This window comes from Coturnix japonica, chromosome 2 (genome assembly GCF_001577835.2).
Source record: "Coturnix japonica isolate 7356 chromosome 2, Coturnix japonica 2.1, whole genome shotgun sequence".
Classification (NCBI taxonomy): Eukaryota; Metazoa; Chordata; class Aves; order Galliformes; family Phasianidae; genus Coturnix; species Coturnix japonica.
This window is the reverse complement of record NC_029517.1, coordinates 38,519,248-38,534,228: the sequence shown is the minus strand read 5'-3', so window position 1 is coordinate 38,534,228 and position 14,981 is coordinate 38,519,248. Positions and strand designations below refer to the sequence as shown.

Sequence of the window (14,981 nt, the reverse complement as noted above, 5' to 3'; positions counted from 1 at the left end):
CCTGGCTCTCCAGACAAAGCTCTGGGGGTTTGGGGGGCTGCTCTGTGGGGTGGGACCTATGAAGAACCTGCATGGATCCAAGCTGCCAATTCAGGTGGCCAGCCACTGGTCTTTGGCCACAGGAGCCTTTTCTGTTACCACACTTTATTTCTTTAACCAGAAGAAGCAAACACACTCTACATTTTTCCCTCTGATTTTGTCAGGTGAGTGATGTGTACGCTGTCTCTTTTTTCTCATTACTAACTGTGAAGAGCCTCACATCCTTTCTTTTCTATTTTTATTTATTTATTTATTTATTAAATTTAATTAGCAGGTAACTGTTAATTTAATTTAACAGGTTACTTCAGGTGTGCTGAGGACACACAAAAGCTGTATCACACCACAACAAATCAGCTGCCTTGTGCCATCTTGGTAAATGGAAAGAAGCAAAGCTTTCAGCCTCTGAGCGCTTATGCAGAAATCCAGGATACATGCAGGTATTCAGATGATTAAGCTGGCACATTTTTGTCCGCTATACATTTTCACACAACAGAAAAGCTGCTAATACTTTCAGGAAAGATAACTAACTAATATCCAATACAATGCCATAGTAACTTATTAATAAGCCTTATGTGCCTTTCTGATGCTGGGGACACAGGGATGGTGCAGGATTGGCCACAATGCTGTGCAGATCCCATCTGTGATGACGACTGACAGCTCTGCATCCATTTGCTCTCTTACAGAGCCTTGCTTGCCATGCAGATTTGTTGGTCAGGTCTGAGATGGAGAATCTGAAGGCTCCCTTGGGGAATATGATTTAATATTCTTCACATATTAATAAACCTATAATTCCTAGGAAGAGTAATTCAAATGCCCACCTACTAGTATTAAGCAGCAGTTGCACAGTATTCTTGACACAGAAGCATACACTCGGTCTGGCTGCAGTGTGGATTTAGATAATGTACAATTGCATGAAAACATCAATTCAACTTGCAGAGTATTACAGCAGCCCATTATCTGTTTGGGACAGATGGTCTCCTCTGTAATTCCGGTGCATTCCAGCATTTTGATCATGGACAAACAGCAGCTCCTTCCCAGGCTCTACAGAAGTGCTAGGCAAAGTGCTGGGCCCAGAGACCTGCAGCAAGCAAGAAACTTGTCTGCTCTGACCACACTGACCTACAGCACTGAGTCACCATCCCAGGAAGAGTTCAAGAAATGTATAGATGTGGCTCTGAGGGACATGGTTAGCAGGCATGGTGGGGATGGGTTGGCAGTTGGATTAATTGAATTTAGTGGCCTTTTCCAATCTTAATTGGATTTCATAAAGCACCACCACTGCACATTTCTTCTTTTCTTTACTGAGCTGATTTTCATCTGCTGCTTCTGTCTTATTGAAAATGCGTACGGTTTTGTGGGGCAGGGGTAAGCTGGCCCTTGTGCATTTACTCTGATGAAGAATGACATATCCCAGGGAAATCGCTAGTATGGAAAGACACAGACTTGTATCTGTTCCATCAACACATGGTACAACCCAGCAATACTCCTCAGCAGTGCAGAACTTCAAATGAGAACAAGAAAGATCAGCGTGTTAGTGTCTAAGGAGACATCTCTCTGAGGCCTCATATACCCAGTACTCTACTCCGGCCGTGTACCAGGCTGGTGGGTGCCATTGTATTCCAGGCACCATCTTGGTGAAATCATGGTGCTGGCTGGGTTCTGCTCATCCCCTGCCTCCACACATCTTTCCATTTGTTACGTCTGTACCCACTGCCAAGCCTTTTATTAGCACAAGAGCAGAAGTGGACAGCTGAATAAATGGCCTAATTTTGCATTGCATGGAAACATTCCTTCCACCCTCATGAGGAGGATGAACAAGAGGCTCATCAGCAAACAAGCAAAAAACAGTCAATTTGTGCTTCTTCACCACCCTGGCATGGCGAATGAATGTTTTCTCTATATACTGTGTAAGCCCACACTGAACAACTGGCAATAAACTATGGTAGTGTTCAACACGTAATACTGAAAACATTTGTACTGCATTAAACACTAGGAAATAATTGTTTCAGAATCTATCTCAAAATAAGCATGGAGATTTTGGAAAGGGTCCAGAGGAGGGCCACAAAGATGATCAGGGGGCTGGAGCACCTCCCCTATGAGGACAGGCTGAGGGAGTTGGGTTTGTTCAGCTTGGAGAAGAGAAGGTTGCGGGGTGACCTCATTGCAGCCTTTCAGTACCTGAAGGGAACTTACTCCCAGGAAGGGAGTAAACTCTTCGAAAGGGCTGATAATAGCAGGACTAGGGGAAATGGTTTTAAGTTGAAGGAGGGAAGATTTAGGTTGGATGTTAGGGGAAAGTTCTTACTAGAAGAGTGGTTAGGTCCTGGAACAGGCTGCCCAGTGAGGTTGTGGATGCCCCGTCCTTGGAGGTGTTCAAGGCCAGGTTGGACGGGGCCCTGGGCAACCTGATCTAGTAAAGGTGTATGTTTGGTGGCCCTGCCAGGCAGGGGGGTTGGAACTACATGATCCTTGAGGTCCCTTCCAACCCGGGTAATTCTGTGATTCTGTGATTCTGTGATAAGCAACTATCAGCCCTATGTACCACAAAGACCTTAAAACCATACCTAACTTCAGTAGAGGATTCTGGGCACAGCTATGTCATGGGAGTGTTCCCTCGAGTTTCAGCTTTGCTGAATTGTTTGGTGTGGGGGTTGATTCTACCACATCCTTCAATGGCAGCTCAAGCCATCTTGTGATCAAAGCTGAAATTAGAGGCATATTGTGACATTTGGAAAGGACACAGTGAAAACTCTAAATGTTATTGGGTCATAGAGAAAGGATGGGGTTGGTGTTGGTGCAGACACAGCACATAAAGAGCTTGTGTGCTTCTAAATACACTTGCGCCCTCTTTTTTTCCCTCTTTTTATGAACAGTGTTTGACCCCACAATTGTACAGCCAGCTGGAAAAGTGTGGATGAAGATGAGCTATAAAGAGCCTTTTCCAACAGCCCTGTTCTAGGAACCTTCCCACTCAGGTCAGAAGCTGAGAGAAACTTAGTTTTCCGAAGAGGGTCACCTGAGGGGCACAAACCCATCCCTGTGCCTCCCAGCATGAAGGGCTGTCCTTAAGTAACTCTGTTGCATAGCGCTGTGACTAAAGAGCCATATTAACCCATAAGAAATCTCTGAAGATATCAGTATTAGTATTTTCATGTGTTTCTTAACCAAATAATAGATTTTTGTAGTGAGGATGTTCTTTGGTAGACCATTAAGCTCTCATGTATTTAAAAGACACTGTTTTTTTATTAAATGTGTTTTTGTGCTTGAAATCACAGTTTGTTTCTGGCAGTTCTGAACTCCACTGGGTTAGTTTTCCTCCACACCTTTTTTCATTATGACTGCCTTTAATAAAAACTGATTATTCTGTGTCTCTTTTATGCTCTTGGCTTTTATCACTGTGACCAATGATGGAACTGGTTCCAACCACGGTGAGTCTGCTTTTACATTCAACTGTATCAGTCAATGGATGCCTTCTCCTCCCACAGAGAAAAGCTAATTGTTGCTCTAAATTTACTGCAGCGAATCAAAGAAAAATATTACCTTACAGCCATCGGTGCCTTTCTCTCAGTAAAGTCAGTAAAAACTCTTTCTGATGCCGTGGGCCATTATAAAGAAAGCGGATTGTTGGAAAAAAAGATAAGTATTATTGTGTTCTCATACTTACAGACTTGCTGGATGTGATCTCTCTGGTGGTTATGAAACTCGTTCCAAGAATATCAGTTGCAAATGAATGCCAGTCCCCAGATTCACAGGATTGTTGTTGTTTGTTTCTATTTTGTTTTATTTTATATTTATTTTTTTTACTTTTCATTATGCTGTATTTATCAAGGCAAGGTTTTTTTTTTCACCCTGGAGTGCAATCACACTCCTACTTCAAGTCTGCCAGGATCAGCAACACTCTTTGTGGAAGTGACCCAGCTGCACATACAGCCCCATAAAGATGGAAAGAGGCTGCAGGAAGAAAAAGAGACGGAGAAGGATGTTGTCCCCACCTGGCTGTTGTTCCCAGTCAGCTGGGCAGCCAGCTGGTTGCACTCAGACACGTAACATGGAAGAGTGATTTTCACCAGCTGATGATAACCATGGAGAACTAAAGCCCTTGTACCCAGCCATATCTTTGTGTCTGTATCTTTGTGCTGGGCCATCATGGTAAGACAACAAACCACCTTGGAGTGCCTCCCCACTGCGGGCTGTGCTCAGTGGGGTCCTCTGTGAGCTTATTGATGTGCTGGGGAATCAAAAGGTGAGACACAAAAAATAAGCACAATTCATGCATATGAATATGCTCAAGCACAGACGGTAACCTTTCCTCCTCCGACTGCCTGAGCAATAAGTGCTTGTGATATCAATACTTGATGAGAAAGAACCAGGAACAATTTCCAAATCCTACTTTGGAATTGCAGGTGGAGGAAGAGTTAATTACTTTAGTTTACATTAGTTTAAGTAAGTACAAAGCTCATAAACTCAAGTTTTATGAAGTTACAGAAGCTGCACTGAGCAAACAGCAGGATAAGCAATTACATCTGCAAGGCAGTTTCCAGGTACAATATACACAATACATGAATTTGTTGCTTGATCACTTTTCATTGCATGTTCTGCTTCATCTAAAATAGCATATAGTTGAATGTCTGCATGTTTATATGTACACCTGTGCACAAACTTACATTTATGCCTACTTGCTTTATACACTTTACATACATGTGTACATATATTTCTATGTGTGCGTATATAAGGACTGTTCCAAAAGTAATGCCTTCTATTTTATGATGTTGGCCTATGACATTAGAGGCAGATGTTGGTGGTATGGCAGTAGGAGTAGAACCTATTTTCCAATGTCCCATTACATATTTTTTTTTGCCATGTGACAGATGGCAGCGGAGGGGCAGTCTGACAAAATGGTTTCTGACATGGAAGAGCACCTGAAGCAAAGGTGTGTCATTGAATTCCTCCATGTGGAAAACAGTGTCCCCACTGACATTCAGCAATGCTTGCTGAAGGCTTATGGAGGCCAACAAGAAGATGTATGTGAGCACAGTGAGGCAGTGGGTGGTACAGTAGCAGTGATGGTGACAGTGGGTCACCCCAACTGGTGCAGATTTTGATGAGTGCAGAAAGAAAGCTAAGAAAGCTCTTGTTCATCGCTGGAAATGAATAGGAGTCATCACTTTGGGAGTGATCTACATGTTTTATATAACGTGTATACACATACACATATCTATATACATGCACATGTACATAAGTGATAGGTTGCTTTAACACTGACAGCTATTTTTAGCTGAGTAAATAACAGGAAACATTTCTAGAGTCTGAGCTTCTGCCAGCTGTTAAAATCTAGCCAAGAATCAGAGGGGTTTGTTTGTGGGTTTTGAGACTAGATTAATTAACGTCATATTTTAACTTCCAGACAATGCCTGATTTTGGCTAATTTTTGCATTCTTCTACATTCCAGGTGATGCAATAAGGTAAAGCTTCCAGGTGTTTCAGCAGAGAGAGCAAAGGCTGGAGAACTTTGTGCAGCTCTGATTGCTGTGTTGAAGATGCCATTCAGAGGATGCAGGTGCAAACAGGCCACGAGGACATGCAGAGGGACAGGGAATGTGCCATTGAGGAGAAGAGCTCTTTTACCAAGGAGGTATGCTTGCTTTCCAGCAATGATGCCAGAAGGTGGGGAAATAAACACCAGGGATAAAAACAGTTTTAAGAGGGCCAGAGATAGATAAAGTTTACCCTGAAGCAGGTTTGAGCAGTATAGACTGAAGTAATTATTGTATTTAACACAGAAATTTGTCAGCCTCTAACGCTGGCCCAGATCATACACATGATGGCTACCAGGCCTGTGCGAACTCTTCCCAGCCCGCTATCCCAGCTACTCTCCTCCATTTGTGCTATATTTTATGGAGATTTAGCATTTGAACACAGCTAAAAAGCCAAGAAGGAGATGGCAGCATACAGAGAAGAAATCAAACTGCACAGCATGGCACTCATGGGGCTCTCCTGGGAACAGGAAGCATCACTGGCTCCTGAGATCATGTCAGCTCTGACTGACTGCACAGATGTGCATTGTTTATCCAACCAAAGAGGATCTTTCCTTTTACAACAGTGAGCTACGTCTACGTCCTCTGCATAGAAGGCCGTGCTCCTTTAAAACGAGGCATTTGATTTGTTTAAATGTGTCTGGACAAGGATCAAAAGTGCACATCAGGTGGGGCCTCCAGGTTCTGACCTCTCAGAGGGGCCAAGGAGCTGAAAATGCACAGGCAGCACTGCTCCTCAGGATAGCACACCCAGCCACCATTCCATACCAGCACCTATTTAAACTGAGGAGCAGTGTCAGGATCTTCCCCGGTGGTTATCACAGCTGGAAGCTGCTACCAGGCACATACACAGGCTCTAAGTTTATATTAGAAATCATATTCTGCAATTAGCAGATCCTCTGGGATCCTTTCAGAAGGAGATTCAAAAATAAACACCTACCAAGAACATGGTGTTTTCCAATAAAGTATTCTGCTGACACTGCTGTTCTTGAGTAATATGCTGTGAAGAAGCAGATACAGAGCAAATATTTAGAGCAGCAAAGATGCAAGACTCACTGTATTGTGCTATTGTATGGTTAAAGAATCTTAATGCTTGGAGAGGAAAGAGAGCAAGAACTTGAAGCAACAGTGATAAAACATTAAAGCTTTGGGAGACAATGTCGTAGACAGCAGTTTTTGTAGTCATTGCTATCAGAAGATTGACAGCCAGCTTGGAAATAAAGGCCTGGTTGGCTGTGATGAAATGCTCGGTAACTGCCTGTCAGTTTTAGCTGAGGAAATTAGCAAATGACTCATGGGCTGCAAGCAGCAGGGAGCCTCATCCGTCATCTCCAGAGAAGCCATCACTTCATGCACTCTGCTGTTGCTTAACTGAAGGACGGCGCAAAATAAAATGCAAAAGGTCATAAATAAAATGTTTCAGGAACACATAGGCTTAACTCAAACAAACACAACCAAGGGTGAGGTGTTTGTCTGTTGTTGTTCTTCTTGTGTTCTATTCTTTTGTTTTGATAGTATGGCTGATGCTCAGAGAGGATTTCCTGAAAGCCTTGTCCTTGCCATGAGCAGGAGACAGGCAGGTGACCATCAAACAGGACAGACCTCCAGGGAGCTCAGGGTTTGTCTCTCCTTTTAGATCAGTAAGAATTTGATACGTGGATAATTTAAATGGCTCTGTAAAAAGAGTGGGAATTTTCTCATATCTTTAGTGGAAAAAATGAAACCTGAACAACCCAACCAAGGCCTTCTTATTATGAATTGTGGGGTTCCATCAATAATCTGGAGCATTTCAGAAGAAAATTGAGCTATTGCTTTTGTTAAGATGCCAACCTCTTCTCTTACCTAGAATAACATGGGGGGTGTCCTGGAATGGAGGAAGACAAGGGGGGATAACAAGACACTAAAATAAAGAATATTATTGGAAGGAAAAAGTAATACATACAACTAGACTATAAGAAGCAGTATTCTAGTGCCTCATAATGATTCAAGGTCAGGACGGAAGGGGCCCTGGGCAGCCTGATGTAGTGGGCAACAGCCTTACCCACAGCAAGGTTACCAGCACTGTTCTGTTGTCACTCCATTGACAAAACAGAGTGTAGGTGGACTGGTGATTCAAACCTTGAATGTATTTATAAAAACGAATGATGAAATGTTTTCCCTGGCAAAGTAACTGCTGCAAATTCAATCTCTGAAACTGGGCTCTGTGTACAGGAAACAGCCAGAAAGACCAACAGACCTTTTGAACCCTCATCCCCTGTAAATCCAGAACAAGCCACTGAGTTGCGCCCTATTCACTTTCTAAAATAACAGATTGTTATGAAATTAAAGACATCATTTCCTGCTAAAGAATTTTCCAAGAAATGGAAGCATGGAAGAAGTAAATGTAATCTTGAGCAACGTGGCAGAAAATCATAGAATCATATAGTCACAGAATCACCGAGGCTGGAAAAGACCTAAAAGATCATCCAGTCCAACCGCTCACCTATTATCAATAGCTCCCACTAAACCTCGTCCCTCAACACAACATCCAGTCGTTCCTTGAAATCAGGCATACCCATGTTGAATGGCGGAGCAGTCCAGCAATATTAAAAAGTGCAGTTGAAAAGAACAACTTTTCAACTAAATTCCCTCAAGGGAAAGAGACAAAATGCGCTTCAAATTATCACCTTTCTTTACAGACCAATAATTATTCTGTTTCACACAGAGGCCGATACACCTGGAGATGGGATAAAAAAAAACCACAAATGGCAATCAGAAAATGTGCTGAAGATAACTCTTTTGATAGCAGAATACTTGGCTATTTTTTTCTGCTGCAAGGGGTGAAAATGTTATGTTGTCTTCTGAGGAGACTGCTAAATTGCCAAGAAAATGGCTGAATGTCTGTGCTTTAGCTTTCTAAATGACCTAGATCTATATATTTTTTTTCATAGTCTCCTCTATGTGTTTCTTGTTTATATTCTTAAGTTACAGTCATAGTTCTCAGCAAGAAGTTCATAGATCTCTGACGGGGAAGGGAAAGTGATTTTTTTTTTTAAATAATAATTACATACAATTATGGGGAAAACAGTGTTTCCTCTTGTTTTTTCACAGATAATACCCTTCCTACCCTTTCTGGAGGACACTGTTCTTACAGCAGATCCCCCAAACCAGATGAAAGCGCATTAGTAGTAGAGCTAACAGGTGACTCTCAAATATTGCACGAATCCTATTGATCCAGGATATCTTTAATGTGCTTTTTCAATTCTCCGCCCAGGACACAATCCAGAATTATTTGACAAAGCCTCATTGATTTTCCTCTGTTCTCAGAGGCAGAGAGAAAATCAGCCATGAAGCTGACGGTAGGAGGTCAAGGTTGCCCCGCTACAGAGAGCATTGGATGCTCTCTTGGAGATTCCTAAGGTACCACCCAGTTTCTGAATGGTGGGTCATGGAGCAGCCCCATCAGAGGTACAGGCTGTCTCACCCCCTCTGTGCTGCCCCCAGTTCCTCCTGCTGCTCAGAGACCCATCCTTAAAGGCACTACCGCTGGTATCACCCCATTCAGACTGAGACAAGTCACTCTGCAGCTGAAACAGCACTTCTATAACTGCCAGAAATTCAGAGCAGGTACTGTTAAGTCCGCAAAACACTAATTCCCTCAAGGTTAATTAAACCGAGCAGAATGGCTAGATGAAATGTAACAGCTGACTGCTGCAATTTACTCTGGCGTCACAGTTAGCATTAGGTTGCTCTCTGGTGCAGGGGAGCTCCTCGGATGACTTATTTTGGTATTTACTCTCTTGGGAGCTCCTGCATAAATCAGTCATCTTGTTCATGCCAGCCTTTGGGCGATGGAAGTCAGTGAAGCCCAGTTCAGTTTTTCTGGGGAAAAAACGCCATGCTGCTCTACAACTCAGCTGAACAGACACTCATGAACACTGACTGTTAAAGTATTAGTCTATGAAGTCTGTTTTCTAATCATAGAATCATAGAATCATAGAATCATAGAATCATAGAATCATAGAATCATAGAATCATAGAATCATAGAATGGCTTGTGTTGTAAGGAACGCTTAAGATTATCTCGTTCCAACCCCTCTGCTATAGGCAGAAATACATCCCTCTAGACCATGTTGCTCCAAGCCCCATCCAGTCTGGCCTTGAAATCTAAATCTAATCTAAATGTACTATGTAAACAGTGGATGTTACTTCATCATTCCTTCTAAGTAAATCTGGAGAGAAAAGACTGAACTACAGTACTGTGGGCTTGGAGAAGAGTGGGTTTTGCAGTCGGTGGCAGGACACGCAAAGGAACATCGTGTATTGCTAGTAACTCCCAATGTGAATCTTCCAGGAAGCAGGGATGGAGAGCCCCACATCTTTCCTACTTTGCCCACTCAGGGTTCCAGAAAAGTTTAGGCCCCAGGGTGATATGAAAGGAGAACTGAGTGATGCTGGTAGCAGGTTCTTGTTACTGGAACCCTTGCTCCTGGTCCTGGCAAGAGGGACACTGTGTACACATGCATGCTGCTTCCCAAGCTGACTCACCCAGCCTGTGGGACAGATGGAGCTGGCAGAGTTCATCTACCCACGCTCTGCTGTTGTCTGCACGGCAAGGAGATGAAGAACATAACTTCCCAGGTCCACGGCATCTCCCACAGGCAGCCCTGAGCTCCCAATGGGGACTGTTGCCTCCAGATGAATAGCTATTGTTGTTGTCCCCAGGAGGCATCTGCTGCATAATAACATTCAAGAAACTCTAACAATTACATAACAGCTGCAAGCAATTATTACATCAGGTGATATGACCTTTTCAAAACTGAGAAGGAATATAATGTTATAGGTGGAACAAGAAAAAATAAGTTTTTTTCTTTGAATGTGAAAAATAAAACCCGGGAGTTCAAAACAAACCCCATTTTTTTTTGAAGGATTTCTTTTTAAAACAAGGGTAATGGCTGTTCTTTCAATTGCATCGCATGCTACAGTCTCTGGACATCTGGAGAAAATCGAATGAAAGCAAATCATACAATAAGTAAGCAATTCTATGCATCACTAAAAACACAAAGCCTACGCTAAGAAGTAAAGCCCTCTTTTCTCTAAGGCTAACTGAGTTTAGCTTTCAGCCTGGAGCATCCACTGGTGTTTTTTGTACTTACCCACCATTTGCTTAAAATAACTGGAAGAAACTTCCTCTCTCAAACTTCAGCCTGCCAAATTCAATTAAAATGGACCAATGGCACCAGAAGTTATTGCTAGGCACCCAGACAGCACTTCTGCATTCAGACTGGGTACTCTGGCCAATGCACTATGTAGTTTTCCAAGTGAGACTGTAAAAAAAACCAAACTATACCAGTAAGCAATGGGTAATTCTGTAAATAATATGTCATGCATGTATTGAAAACAAGAGACATGGAGAATATATACATTTTTTCCCTTTCTACTTAGACACCAAATAAACTTCTGTATGGTTTGTGGGCTTACTTCTTCATCAAAGATTTTTCCCTTTTCAGAAGATGTTCTCCATGATTCTGATACAACTTTTCTCCTTCTCTGCCCTTCATCTCCATGATAACTGGCAGAGCTGGTTTGTCCTGAGTTCGTCCAGGTGTGCAGAGCAGGGATGGCTGTCATCAGGTCAGGGAAATGAATGGCTGGAACATGGGAGAAGGGTGAGACTTGAGCTTTCCTTGATACCCGTGGAAGACCATAATGCTTGGGCTCTACTCTAATTTTGCCCTGAACCGAAAGAGAGCCATTTCCAGGATTATCCAGCCAAACAGACCAGAAAGGAGAGCACTGGCTCTGAAGTCCTCAACTCTTGTTGCCTTTGAGATAACCTCCATTTGTGCGGGTGAAATGACTTCAAACAGAGAGTAGTCCTCACTTTGCTAGTTAATGCAAAAATTATGACAATATTCAAGACCCGTGCCTTGCTTCTGAACCTGGCCTATGTCCTTCAGAGCAATGTGGAGACAGACAAGACCTCTCCATCAACCCATGAAGCCCTTTCCTTGGACTGCAAAAGACATCTGACCACAGCACAAGACACCAGTTCAGCAGTCTAGCCCATCTTGCTAATCTCCCTCTGTTCAGCATAGCTAGATAGAGACATGAATATGAATGAATGCAGGCTGCATGGGAATGTAGTCTGAGAGAGGAGGTCCAGGATGTCAAAACTGTAAGCTCTTAACATCCTGTTACATTCACTGGTTTCTTTTGCTCATCATAAGGGGCTGGAAGGTCATGAGACCCCAACAAATAACCTTCATGCTATGTTCTCAACAGCATATTTTCTTGCTTTAATCTGCTCTGTGATATCATGTCCTTTGGATTACAAACAAATCTTGTTCTGAAATAAAACTGGAATTACACATGGTTATGTAGGGAGGAGCATAGGCAGGGGCAGATATAGCATGACATATAGACTTTATAAAATATTCAAAAACTGAACTATTCTGTGTATTTTTCTTAGAAGAAAAAAGTAACTTTAGGTTCCTGAATGGCCTCATAAAGACCAAATGCACACTTCATCCAATTCATATGCATATATCTTCTAATGGATGTGATCTGAGATAGCTTATTAGCCAAGTGAATTCAGCTCCTATTTTCTGAAAGCTCTAATGAGTTAATCAATAATGCATTCTTTATTTTTAGATCTATCTGTTAACTCTCTATATAGCTCAAATGGCATATGGATGCTCAGGACTACAAAACATTCAGAAGTCTTTTTCCTCTGCTTTTTGATAATCCCTTTTGCTCCTGCTGAGAACATTTCCATCCTTGTGATTGCTTTTATTTGGTCCCATCCTCTTGCACGAAAGCAGATACCACAAATAATATCTGAGGAGGCTGAAGGACCAGTGATGTGAAAATTGTTTCAGTACTAATTCTGCTTTCTAATTATAGGCACATTTTTTCTTGAATACAAGGACAAAATCACAAGGCAAATGGTACCAGATGCTTCTGTCCTTTGCAGCAGCTTCTGTAGTGCACACCTGAGAATGTTGGGAAGAGGCTTTATTTACAGGTACTTTACCTACAACTCATTCCACCTGCTGAGGAAAGAAATAGACATTTGTATCTGTTTATGTGTGTTTACATACACTTACTTAAGGAATCAAAAGAGACATACACAGATACGCACTACAAAATGAGCTCTTTAAAAACCAAATTGGTTGAATTGACATCTGTCTATTCAGAAGATAAGTTTGCTGTGGAAAAGGGGCACGATGTTTATTATCATTCTGTCACACGTTCATTATGTCCCAGCCCCAGGTGGAGTCTTTCTGAATGTGTTCTTAGAGTCAGGTGTCATCATTGGCTGTGCTTGTATTTCAGTACATATAGGAAAGATGTCAGTGCTGTCATTTGCTAACATTTTTTGATATATTGGTTTATTGATACTATACCTGCTCATAGGAGATCTTTCAGTCATCTGCTTGATGAATACTTCTGCTGATTCTCAGTTTTTCTTGCTAGGATACATGTTACATGTTGATAACATCTCCTCTGTATGCCATGGACCTGATGAGTGGAGTAGTCTCTGCATTTTGATGTGGACAAGAAATAAATCCACCTGGGGAAAAAAAAGGAACACAAATGAGAGGTCATAATGCAACACTACTGACAAAATGCCAGCACTACTCCCTAGCATGTGTGGATATGAATCATAAGTGGAATCAAAGGGTTGTCTTGTCACTTTCCATAGGCTTGTAGCAATCATTTTTGAAACCTGAACATTATTTTAAAGGAAACTCATCCTACCATCCTACCACTTTCCTTCAAGAAACTTTGCAAAACCTATTTTGTCCCTAACACACCCACAGAAGATCATAACTCAGTAAAAACAGAGAGGGAGAGGGAGGTTGTCTTGGTAGCTGCGTAGCATTTGAATGGGTATTTCTCTGGCAACTGAATTCTGATTTCCTGTGACTTTTAAGTGATTTCCTATAGCTCTCCTTTAACTTTCTCTTCTGCTGAGTCTTTCCTTTAAATAAGGATACTGATCAAGGATCTGAAGAAATCATTGTGGGCCACGAGATGTGCATTTTGTTCTCACTAAACCAGTTGATTTCATTAAAATACAGCACTTCTACTCATTTTCACGTCAGTTTTCATTCAGCTTGTAGAAAGTTAATGCTGAGACTTCTTAACAGCTATCAAATCTGTTTGAAACACACACAAAAATCTGTTTGAGACACACAATCAAAAGTCATCCAGGGGGACAGACTAAACACAACTACAATAAGATACTGCAAGTCTTTCTTTAGAAGCCAAATTATACAGCATTTAAATCTGAGACAGAAGCTCTCGGTGCTTTCTGACCCAACAGACTTAGCATTAGAGAAAAAGATTGGTTCCAGATACAACACTTCAAAAATGTTTATGTAATCAGCTGGCTCTTACTGAACGTAATCTTGGCTCCCTCAAGCGGCTGGTCCCAGAGGCCGGACAGCTTTCCTTGTGTATCAGATCTCTTAGAAGTGTTAGAGGTCTCAGTTTCAGGGATCACAGCTGCAAACTCTGATAAGATGCAACATGCTTTTGCATGCAGCCATGGTCTGTCAGAAACTGGTACTCAGTGAATAAGATCCATGCAGCTCTGAGGTTGCAGCAAGTGAGAGAGAAGTGGAAGAACTGGGGCTGCCTTTATTTTTTCATGTCCTTTTTTCTTTTTCTTGCTGTCCTCTGGAGGATTTCCTTGCCATTAGTACTTTCCTCTAAATTCAGTAACAGATCCTAATGGTTTTGCTGTGGTAGTTTTCATAGCTTTTCTAGCTGAGGTCTGCTCTAAAAATGGCTGGCTTGGCACTCATGGGACCCCTACAGCTTCCTGGAGTTCAGCAAAGATGAATGCAAAATCCTGTAGTTGGGATAGCCCTGGAACTGGGGATGACCATGTGAGAAGCAGCTCTGCCGTGGTGAAGCAGCTGAATGTGGAGCATTGCTGCAGCCTTGCAATATTTATAACAATAGGCACAGGCTGCAACTGGGACAATTTCTGACAGAATAGAGGAGGGAAAGGTCAAGTCCTGGAGTCTCCACTCCTTGAGATTGTCCAGACTTGGATGGATGAGGCTCTGAGCAACCAGCTGTGGTTGGGGATTACTCCCACTGTGGGATTAGGTGATCCCAAGTTCCGCTCCAACCTCTTTTATTCAATGAACCACAGAATGAATCATAGAAACATGGAATCATAGAATGGTTTGGGTTTGAAAGGACCTTTAAGATCATCTGGTTCCAACATCCCTGCCATAGGCAGTGTCATCAATTTACAAGCAATGAGCCGATAATGTTCCAATTAGAAGCTTTTATTAATTGTAGTGGGTAAAACAAAAAGGCAATTCAGCGCTGGGCGACAGGGGAATCCTCGTTCCTCCAACTGCCGCACCTTCCCGTCCCTTGCAACTTCTTTTGTAAGGTCCATCCC

The 14,981-nt window shown here is 42.3% G+C and overlaps 2 long non-coding RNA genes across 2 annotated transcripts in view; one reads left to right on the top strand and one right to left on the bottom strand.

Annotated features, from left to right (window-relative positions):
* Nucleotides 1-261: 261 nt before the first annotated feature.
* On the top strand, nt 262-7,003 carry LOC116652881. Its single transcript, XR_004306065.1, has 2 exons — nt 262-476; nt 2,913-7,003. It is a non-coding gene; the product is annotated as an uncharacterized LOC116652881 (long non-coding RNA).
* A 3,315-nt stretch (nt 7,004-10,318) lies between these two features.
* LOC116652880 overlaps nt 10,319-14,981 on the bottom strand; it is an 18,152-nt gene continuing 13,489 nt past the window's right edge. Inside the window, exons 2-3 of the long non-coding RNA XR_004306064.1 lie at nt 12,961-13,127; nt 10,319-11,202 (exon numbers count right to left, since the gene is read on the bottom strand). This is a non-coding gene — a long non-coding RNA (uncharacterized LOC116652880). The remainder of the gene's footprint in view (nt 11,203-12,960; nt 13,128-14,981) is intronic.